The sequence below is a fragment of the Aythya ferina genome (assembly GCF_964211825.1).
Source record: "Aythya ferina genome assembly, chromosome: 1".
In the NCBI taxonomy this organism is placed as follows: Eukaryota; Metazoa; Chordata; class Aves; order Anseriformes; family Anatidae; genus Aythya; species Aythya ferina.
The window spans coordinates 75,006,938-75,016,202 of record NC_140296.1 but is presented as its reverse complement, the minus strand read 5'-3'; the positions used below and the strand labels follow the sequence as shown (position 1 = coordinate 75,016,202).

The 9,265-nt window shown below is 33.7% G+C and overlaps 1 long non-coding RNA gene across 1 annotated transcript; it reads right to left on the bottom strand.

The window, feature by feature from the left end:
- Nucleotides 1-1,322: 1,322 nt before the first annotated feature.
- LOC311429650 lies at nt 1,323-6,790 on the bottom strand. Its single transcript, XR_014688325.1, has 4 exons — nt 6,124-6,790; nt 4,165-4,299; nt 3,982-4,048; nt 1,323-3,056 (listed from the first exon to the last, which is right to left on the bottom strand). It is a non-coding gene; the product is annotated as an uncharacterized lncRNA (long non-coding RNA).
- Between the last annotated feature and the right edge of the window lie 2,475 nt (nt 6,791-9,265).

The window sequence follows — 9,265 nt, the reverse complement described above, 5'->3', positions numbered from 1 at the left end:
TGTTAAATGTGCTATACATCAAATGAGTACATCCAAGCAATTTCCTTTTAGCCCATCTCCCTCTTTCCCCTGTTACCTTCTTCTTCCCTCCCCCCTGCCATATAAACACATTTGTTTTTAACATGTATTAGAATTTAAATGGAGGGATTCAATTATTTTTTAAATTCCTAACAGTAGATCAATATTTTTGACATGATGGAACACTATGGCTTGTATTAATTCTTCTTTGAGGGTAAGAAGTTGTCAATATATATGTGTGACTCTCATACTAGTGATTAAATGCCATCTTTGCTTCTGTGTTCCACAGCTGAAGTATCATTCCTGCTACAGCAGTTTTCAGATCTCTTAGGTTTATATTGAAAGTATTAAGGTAAATGCTTTCTTTAAAGGTGCAGATGCTTATCTAAGTAAATATCCTACCATGATAATTTATACACACACACACACACAGATATATATTCTTGCTGATTTTTGTGATATTTCTATATGTGATGTTTCTAACTAAATAAAAAGTAAAAATTTATTGTTATTATCTCTTTTGGACATTTGGGGAGTTAAATATCCAAAAGTATTTCGGATAAAAAAAAATATCCACTGGGCTTTGAGCAATCTGATCTGATGGAAGGTGTCCCTGCCCATGGCAGGGGGGTTGGAATTAGATGGTCTTTAAGGTCCTTTTCAACCCAGACATAGCACTATAAGTCTGACTATCTGACAAAATATCTGACAAAAATCCGTTCAAAACTTAAGATTCAAAGAATTCCAAATAGCCAAATTTGTTTGCACTTATGCATTAAACAGCAACCTTATCTTTGGTATGAGATTCTGATGTAAAAGGTATCCAGGGAAAACACAAGCCATTTGAAATATGAAAAGGGAAAAATTGTGTTCTGCTAAATTGAATGAAAAGTCAAAAGGTAAAATTTTCACCTCATCAACAAGTCTTTGGGAAAACACCACCTAGATATTTCTTTTCTTCTCATCTGTAGTTTTCTGTTTAGAGCACAGCATGCTGTCACCGTTATCCATAGTGATCTGAACAAAAATCACTTTTGATGTTGAAAATTTAAACTAATATATAGGGGCTCCTGGAAATACAAAGTTAACCTATTGTGTGGGCCACTTACCATGTGCAGTCAGGGTTAATATCTTGAACAGCATATCCTAAAAGAGCTTCTACATCATAAAACAACTGCTATTAGTCATATTCTCCTCAGGGAAAGGCAAGAAAAAGATATCAACAACTACAATCAAAATATTCATATAACTCATGGTCAGACATTCAACAGAGCAAACAAATGACAATTTAGACATCACATCATTCAGAATCCTCTTTGATATCAATAGCCACTTTCAGTGTACAAAGTTCTCTGCACCAGACAAACAGAACTGCCTGAGCATACAAAATATTTGAAGTAAGAATTGTCACTGTTACAGAATTATACCTGTTTTAGAAGTCCAAAGCATAGCCACAGACTTTGATAATAGCTCAGTAATTATAACATTATATATATTTTTCCCTCTTATACCTGCATTTTTTTTTTTGGAATTGCATGTAAACTGGTAGAGTTGTTTAACTCCTTTAGTTATCTGATTGCACAACTGATGACAGGTGTAAACAATCATCAGACATGAATTTTGCAGATGCAATTAATCACAAAACACAGACGTACCAATTCTGTATACATAGAAGTTAAAAACTTAAAAATCTGAATAGAAAAAGGGATTTGAAATACTGTGAAAATCTTAGTGATGCATTTAAATTTTTAGATGGATTTTGCTTGAATATTATTATATAATGTTTTAGTAAACAGTTTGTAATTAGGTTGCTTATAAGATCATTGCTGTCAGGAATATTGTAACTGTAACTGCACAATATAATTACCATTGAAAGGAAAAAATCAGATTTGCCCAAATGATGTATTTTACCCACATTCCAAATCATTTAATCTTTTAATAATAGCTGTAAATTTTGCAAAGACAAACTTCTGGTTAAATTAAAAACTAATATAAAGTGAAACCTCTAATCTATAAAATTAAAAAGAAAAATGTATATTTTAATATTTTTTATTATTTATTGGAAGATAGCAAACAAAAAATAGCTTCTTAATCTAATCTAAATACACATAAATCCATATCCCTCTCTTCTCTTTTATCCCCTTTTTCTTTATCCCTCTTTTATCATTTCAAATATGCAGCTTAATCACTTGGGATTAGTAAGTGAACTTCCTCTGATTGACACAACAAGAAATTAGCATCTCAGAATAATAAATAGTATTACTTTGCCTACATACAGCCAGGTTAACTGGAATCAATGTAGTCGAGCTGTCTTTCCACTCTGTAGGTAGCAGTAATGCATACTTCATTCAGTTCTAAGGTGGCTAGAAAAAAGTTATTGTCCACTGAGTGGATTTCGTTTGTAGATTCAGCACTTTTTCTGTTTTGTTCTAGTGCACATTTGACCAACCAGAATGTAAAAGTAAAGAAATAATTAATGAGCTGAATGCAATTACATCCCTTTAGCTGCTTCGTGAAATTAACATTTCTGTGCCTGCCATAGCAGACTATGTGTTAGCTGTGGGCTAGGGGGACTGTGAACCTTGAAAATGCCTTCTGGCTCATCATGTTGGAGATGCCTCAACACACTGTCCTACACCATGGATCCAAAGTTTCCAGGGTAACAAAATAAAGAGGAAAATATGTGGCTGATTGTATGCTTGGGTCATGCCTTCTTTGTGTTTGTGCATGGAATAAAATAAATTATAATGAATTTACAGTAAGTCATTTGTCAAAGTATAAATATTTTTTCATTATTTCTGTTCTGTCTTGCAAAATATTCAGATAATACAGTCTCATCATAGTTGACTTAAAAAAAAAAAAATCCATTAGCAAAGTTACCCTAAAAAATGTTAAGCTCTTTCTCCTTTCACTTGGATGGACCATCAGCATGCCCATGCAATTTGTGTCAAAGTATAATGGAAGTATCAGAGGAGTTCTCTACTCTGTCAAGGTTTATTTTCAGAAGTATTGAAACATGAAGGACATTCAGGAAACACCTGGAAGAAAAATGAATGTATTACCAATATTTAAAAAAAACTATAAATAGAATAATCCATTTAATATTAAACTTGTCATCTTAAAATCAGACTAAAGAAAAATACTGAATCACATAATATGGGACTCAACTTATAAGGAATAAAAAGAGTAATTTAATTAAAACAAATCAACACAGGTTTCTGTATAACAGATGTTGTCAAAGTAATGAGTTTTGGTTTGATTTTTTGACATATAAAATGTTGACTTATAAAGGTATCATTGGTGGATCATTCTTGGATTTCTATCACTGCCTTGATATGGCACAGTGTCTTGATAAATATTGTAAAGCAATAAAAAAAAATACACAGTGTACATAAAGTCTATTAAAAATAAGTCAGTGTAATTAAAAGTGAGATTCACTGTATCCACTGTTAAGTGGATATGGAAGTTAATTCACAGGGATCAATTTTTGGCTCTAAGCTACTTAACACAGTTATGAATGTCTTGGGGAAAAATAATTACTGATACAGTCTTCAAATGATACACAAACTGCTGAAGGAGGGAAAGGGGAGGTGTAAGCAGATGAATGAAGGTGACTGAATACTCATCCAGAAAAATATCCACGTTACTATCTCTCAGCAAGTATTTGTGAATGCACTTCATTTCCACAGTATGGAGAGCTTTGTCCTGTTAAGTCATGTTTCTGAAAACACTTGGATTCACACTGAATGGGTCTGCATGAAATGAGTTTCCAGTGGAGCAGTAGACATATCTGATAAGAGTTGCAAAATCTCTTAGTGAGGATGCACAGCAGCTCTATGCCCTTGTGTCCAACCATTTGTGAGGCTGAGTTTGTTCCCAACAGGCACACACAGACAGAGCAAAGGTATACACCGTGTATAAATTGTCAGCCACACAGACAGCACAGATGGACAGAGCACTCACATCAGTGTAAACAGCACCAATGGCCTAATCCTCTTCCTCTCTGGCTGAGCAGGATGGATGTTGGCCTCTGAGAATACACACACATGCCACATAGATCAGCTAGGCTCTGCCTGGGTCCCAGTCTCCCCAGCATGTGGAAAAAACCCTGAGGCTGCTGCCTCATCCAACTTGCTGTTCACTCACCTGCACACCCATACTCACACCAGCTGCTAGCCCCACAGACAAACAGGTCCCTGTGGTCTGAGGTCCCTCTCTGAGGCTGGCATGTGGTTTCACTCACTTGGCACACAGGTGCTCTGGACCATGGTCCTAGCCCAGCTGCTGGCAACCAGGACCCCATATGCAAACAGACACAGAAGAGAATCCCTCAACAATAATCAGTAAATGGAATATAGCAATAAAATAGGACAGATTGTGCTGATCAGGAGAAGGTATAGTTAGACAAGTGAAACAACCAGACAACTTTTTATATGTGACTGGTTCCTTTGCATCTGTTTAATCCTATATTTTTCCACCCTAGCTCTTGCCCAGATCACCTGGATCCATCTTTTTTTTCCTTCTCCTACATCCCATAAGGTGTTCAGTTTACCAGGGTTTTCATAACACAGAAGACTTAAATTTGAAACTAGAAAAATAAAGATTATAAAACAAGTATGTGTGAACTGCATGCTGTTGCTAGGACAACTTGCCAATTGTATTAAATCCACTATTTCTTGAAGTGTTGAAATCAGAATGAGAAAGATTTATTTTTTTTTTTTATTTTTTTATTTTTCCCTAAAATATATGCTTAATTCATGCAAGAATTAATTCAGGGAAATACTTCATTTGATGTCAAGAAAGAGGTCATATCTGAAGATTACAGTAATTTTACTTTGTATAATAATCTGTGAAAATGTGCTTTAGGGACTGTTTAATCCTTGCTGGAAATATTTTCCGGTCTTTCATCCCATTAAAACATGGAGTGGAAACAGCCTTTTTAATCATGTCTAGGTCTGCTAAGTGAAGTCTGTACTAAAAAAAACAGTCAGAAGTACTCTTTCATGCATATTTAGTATCAGATATTCTAATTAATCTCAAAGCAATTAATCAATTTTAAAAAGAATAGTATATCTACCTGGACAGTCACCATTCTTTATGAGAAACTGACATGTGGCTGTATTGTGAAAGTTTCTCTATAAAATGCTATTTCCATATTCCAAATTAGATTCAGCTTTAAAATTCTTAGGATAGTCAACTATAACATGTAAAATATCTCAGGAAATACCTTGACAAAGACTTTTATTATTTTTTTTTTTTTCCCTTTATTCAAACTGGAATTGCAGAAATGTCCTTGCCTGCAAAAATGCTCAAATCATAGTAATATAACCATCAGCTTCCCCTCTCTCAGGAAAAAAAAAAAAAAAAATCAGTTTGAAGAAAGAAATTATAAAGTAAATAAGTAAATGAAAGGGTCACCCCCATAGTGATCACACGCAAGCACCGACATAAAGCCCCATGAAAACATTAACCTTCTTGTAGTTGCTTTTAATTGGATACCAGCAAAAATAGCAAAGCGTGACTGAGGTGGAAGGAAAGGATTCAAGGGAGAATTTTATTTTGCTTTTAAAAATACTCTTATGTCCTTTTATTTCTTCTAAAGTGGGTGTAATTTAAAAAAACACACTAGATGGTCATCCGAGTTGATGTGAGGGTGGAAATATCTAACTATGAAATAATATTTAGAAGTTTGTTGAATCGTGTCTACAGTTTTTAAACATTATAAAATTTACAATGTCATATTCTTATTAATCAAGTTACTGTATCATTATTTTAGCTATTTCATAATTCAACATAAATATACCAGATACGTATACATGTGCACACTGTATAAATATGTGTTAATAATAGATCTATTTTTGCATACAATATATATTTTTGTCAGAAAAAGAATGGAAACCCAATTGTTCAACATTCCAATGTAAAAACATTTCCTTTTACTTGTTTTTCAGTGCTAAAGACATTGAATGGAAAGTAGGAAAGAAATATAGAGGGCAAAACAGATCACTTAGCGTAATAGCTGTAGACTGCTACACTGAAGTGACCTTCTGTTATAAAATAAGCCTCCCCACATCCCCCAGATCTGAAAGATTTTAAGAGGCTCACCTTTACTAAGTTCTTTGTATTACGGTGACTTTTGTCTTTTACTCCATCATGCATATGCTATGTCCTTGAATATGTACCTGCCTCATGTATTTTAATCTATATATTGTGATAATAGCATAGCACAATTGTTCCATAGAAAAAGCCATTCTCCTCCAAAGGGCTAAGAACTCCAAAACATTGTGCTGCAGGATTTTTATCATAATCTTGATAAAATAGAATGTATTGTTTTTTCCCTCAGTACTAGAAACAGAAAATACGACCTTTTCTAGGGGATGTTCTCAGATCTACAGTTTTTCAGATGCCTGAATTTGTAGTTACATTGAATTTTCATAGGTCCAAAACCATTACAGGGTCTTTGCTGTTGTCAGCTCCCAAGGCTGAGACAGAACTGAGATCTGAAGCTGTATGTTGGCAATCACGTTCCTCTACGCAGGCATGAGGGCCCAATCCACACCTTTGCTCTGTTTGAGCTTTAGTATCTTAGTTTTACATTCTCACAGCATACAAAAAAAAATAGCCAAAAGCTACCATCAAAAATAGTACCTCTGCACAGGCTTTTGGTACTCATAACCACAACATTAATTTAGTAGCTCATCTCCTTATATTTGTCTTTTATCTGTTATTTCCTTTACATACAAAAATTACTTTTCTTATACTTTTAGATCATCATAGCTACACTGACTGTAGGTTCACCCTTGCTAGTGAAGAATATACATTCTGATACTGCTCATTTAGCTAAACCTTCAATTAAATCTGTTGGCTAGTGATTCTGTGATTAAAATCACCTGACCAGAGCACCATATCACATTTCCTAAGTAACTACACACACCTGTATTGGAATGCTATTTATTAAAATAAATAAATAAATAAATAAATTGTCTGAGTAAATATCCATGTGCTTTATGGAAGAAACAATGCATATCAACAATTAAATATATTTATATATTTTAATTACATGAGGTTGAGATTATAATCTTCAGGCCATTAAACCTTTAATTCTTTGATATCTTCTTAGAAAAGGTACTATATAGCCAAATCTGGTCGAACACATTGTGCAAATAGACAAAAACAAAACAAAACAAAAACAACCAACCAACCAAAAAAAAAAAAAAAACCAAACTGTTAAACTTTTTAATAAGGTAAAAAAGATAAATTGTTGTTTGGAGTTTTCTTAAGATAAAAATTTCCTGGCAGAATTTACAGCGAATCCTTAACTAAGGCATGAAAACTTTGGAAAGTAATTTCAGTAGAAAGCTAAATTAAAGTAGTTTTTCAATAGGTCCAAGTTTAGAGAAGGAGGAGAGGAGAAAAGGAGGGGAGGGGAAAAAAGGGGACGGGTAAGGAGGAGAAAAAGGACATCTAAAATTTTAAGAGCATATTGGATTTGGAAATATTTAGGACAATATATTCTTCAATGCATAAAAGAGAAAACTTTTGTTGGCTGTTCTTGTTTTTAGAATGTATTGTTAGTGAGGCAGTTCATGTTTTTGTAAACATATTACTTACCTTTAATGATAGTCTCTTAGTTTTCATGGTCCTTTTTATCTTCACCACTCGTCTAGAGATAAAGTCAGGTGTTGGTTGCAGCCTCAAAGACTTGTGAGAGTTTTCCATTGTATTTTATGTCCTTAACTTTATTAATTTTCTGCATTTGTAAAGACAGTAGTTATGAATCAGCTAACCATTGCTTGAGAAGTCAAGAATCCTTCTCAACATATAGTTAATTCTTTTTGATCTGAAAATTAATACAACCAGTTCACTTAAGAATTTCATGCCTCCTTAAGATTTTGTACCTGTATGTTTTTAAGCACCAGTTATGCTTTTTGTTGGGGCAATTTGGAAGCATAGCTTCCTCTGAGGGTAGAATATGCCATTTCTATGGGAGCTGTATTTAAGGTATGCTTTTGGAGGTGTCACTCTGCAGTACAGATAGAGGCTCTCATTGTCACTTATTGAAGAATGTAACTCATCTCCATTTTCCTTCTTACTGTGCAGGAGGTGATGATTCATAAAGGCAATGGAGGTAAACATTGCAATAGATAGTCTGATGTAGTCATCATAACTGAGTTGCTCTATTTTGCCCTACATTAGCTGTACATGAGAACTGCAACTTCTTCAAGTGAATTAGTAGTAATATTGTTACCAAGTGACTTTTATTTCGTTTTTTATTTATTTTATTTATTAGGTTTATAAACAAAGAGAAGGAGAATTGAAGGAAATGAACCAACACAATTTGGAAGATTAGAGAAAGATATAATTTTTTTTTGTGTACCTTACCATGTGGGTTCATTTTACTTTGCAAAATGTCCATGAGGAGCACATTCCATCACTAGGAATGAGACTATACGCTCCAAAGTGTTCATCCAAACTGAATGTGCCATGATGGATGTACAAACTTTGAACTTAAGCAATGCACACTGAGGGAGTCTGGACACACTTATAAATTAGTCTTATAAAATATTCATCACATCACTTTAGTGCATGGAACTGATGCATATGCTTTATACATTTGCCTTTCCTTCAACATCTCTCTCTCTTGATCTTTCCATACACAATTTATGTGAGTTTAGACTCTCCAGTTCAGTTAAAAAGAATGGAAAAATCTGGAGATGATCAGAAGTTTGTAAGCTACATTTCAGTGTATGCCTGTGATTTCAGTATATGCCTGGGACAGTGAACATTCAAAACATAATATTTTCCAAACTTTGTACTTCCATGGTGGGGTTGCAGTGATTAACACTAGCTGAGGATGGTGTCCTTGTGAGTTTACCTCACAAATAGCAATGCATATAAACTACAAGGACTAAAACTGAAAGATTGCAAATTACACAAAATTTAAAGTAATTATAGTTTTGGTGTTGTGACCATGAAGGTAAAAAATAAAATAAAATAAAATAAAATAAAATAAAATAAAATAAAATAAAATAAAATAAAATACAAATAGAAGTATATGTATTTTCTCTGACATTTTTGTTTGTTTCCCTCCTCATCTCCTCCTCCTCTTTCCATATCCTCTCTGAAAAATGATTTGCAGATTTCACAACAAAGGACAGATAAGCATGAATATAATTCCTTCCACTCTATTTAAAAGAATCAGGGTAATTACTTCCACTCAAGAGATTTTAATCCAATTTAAGAAGAA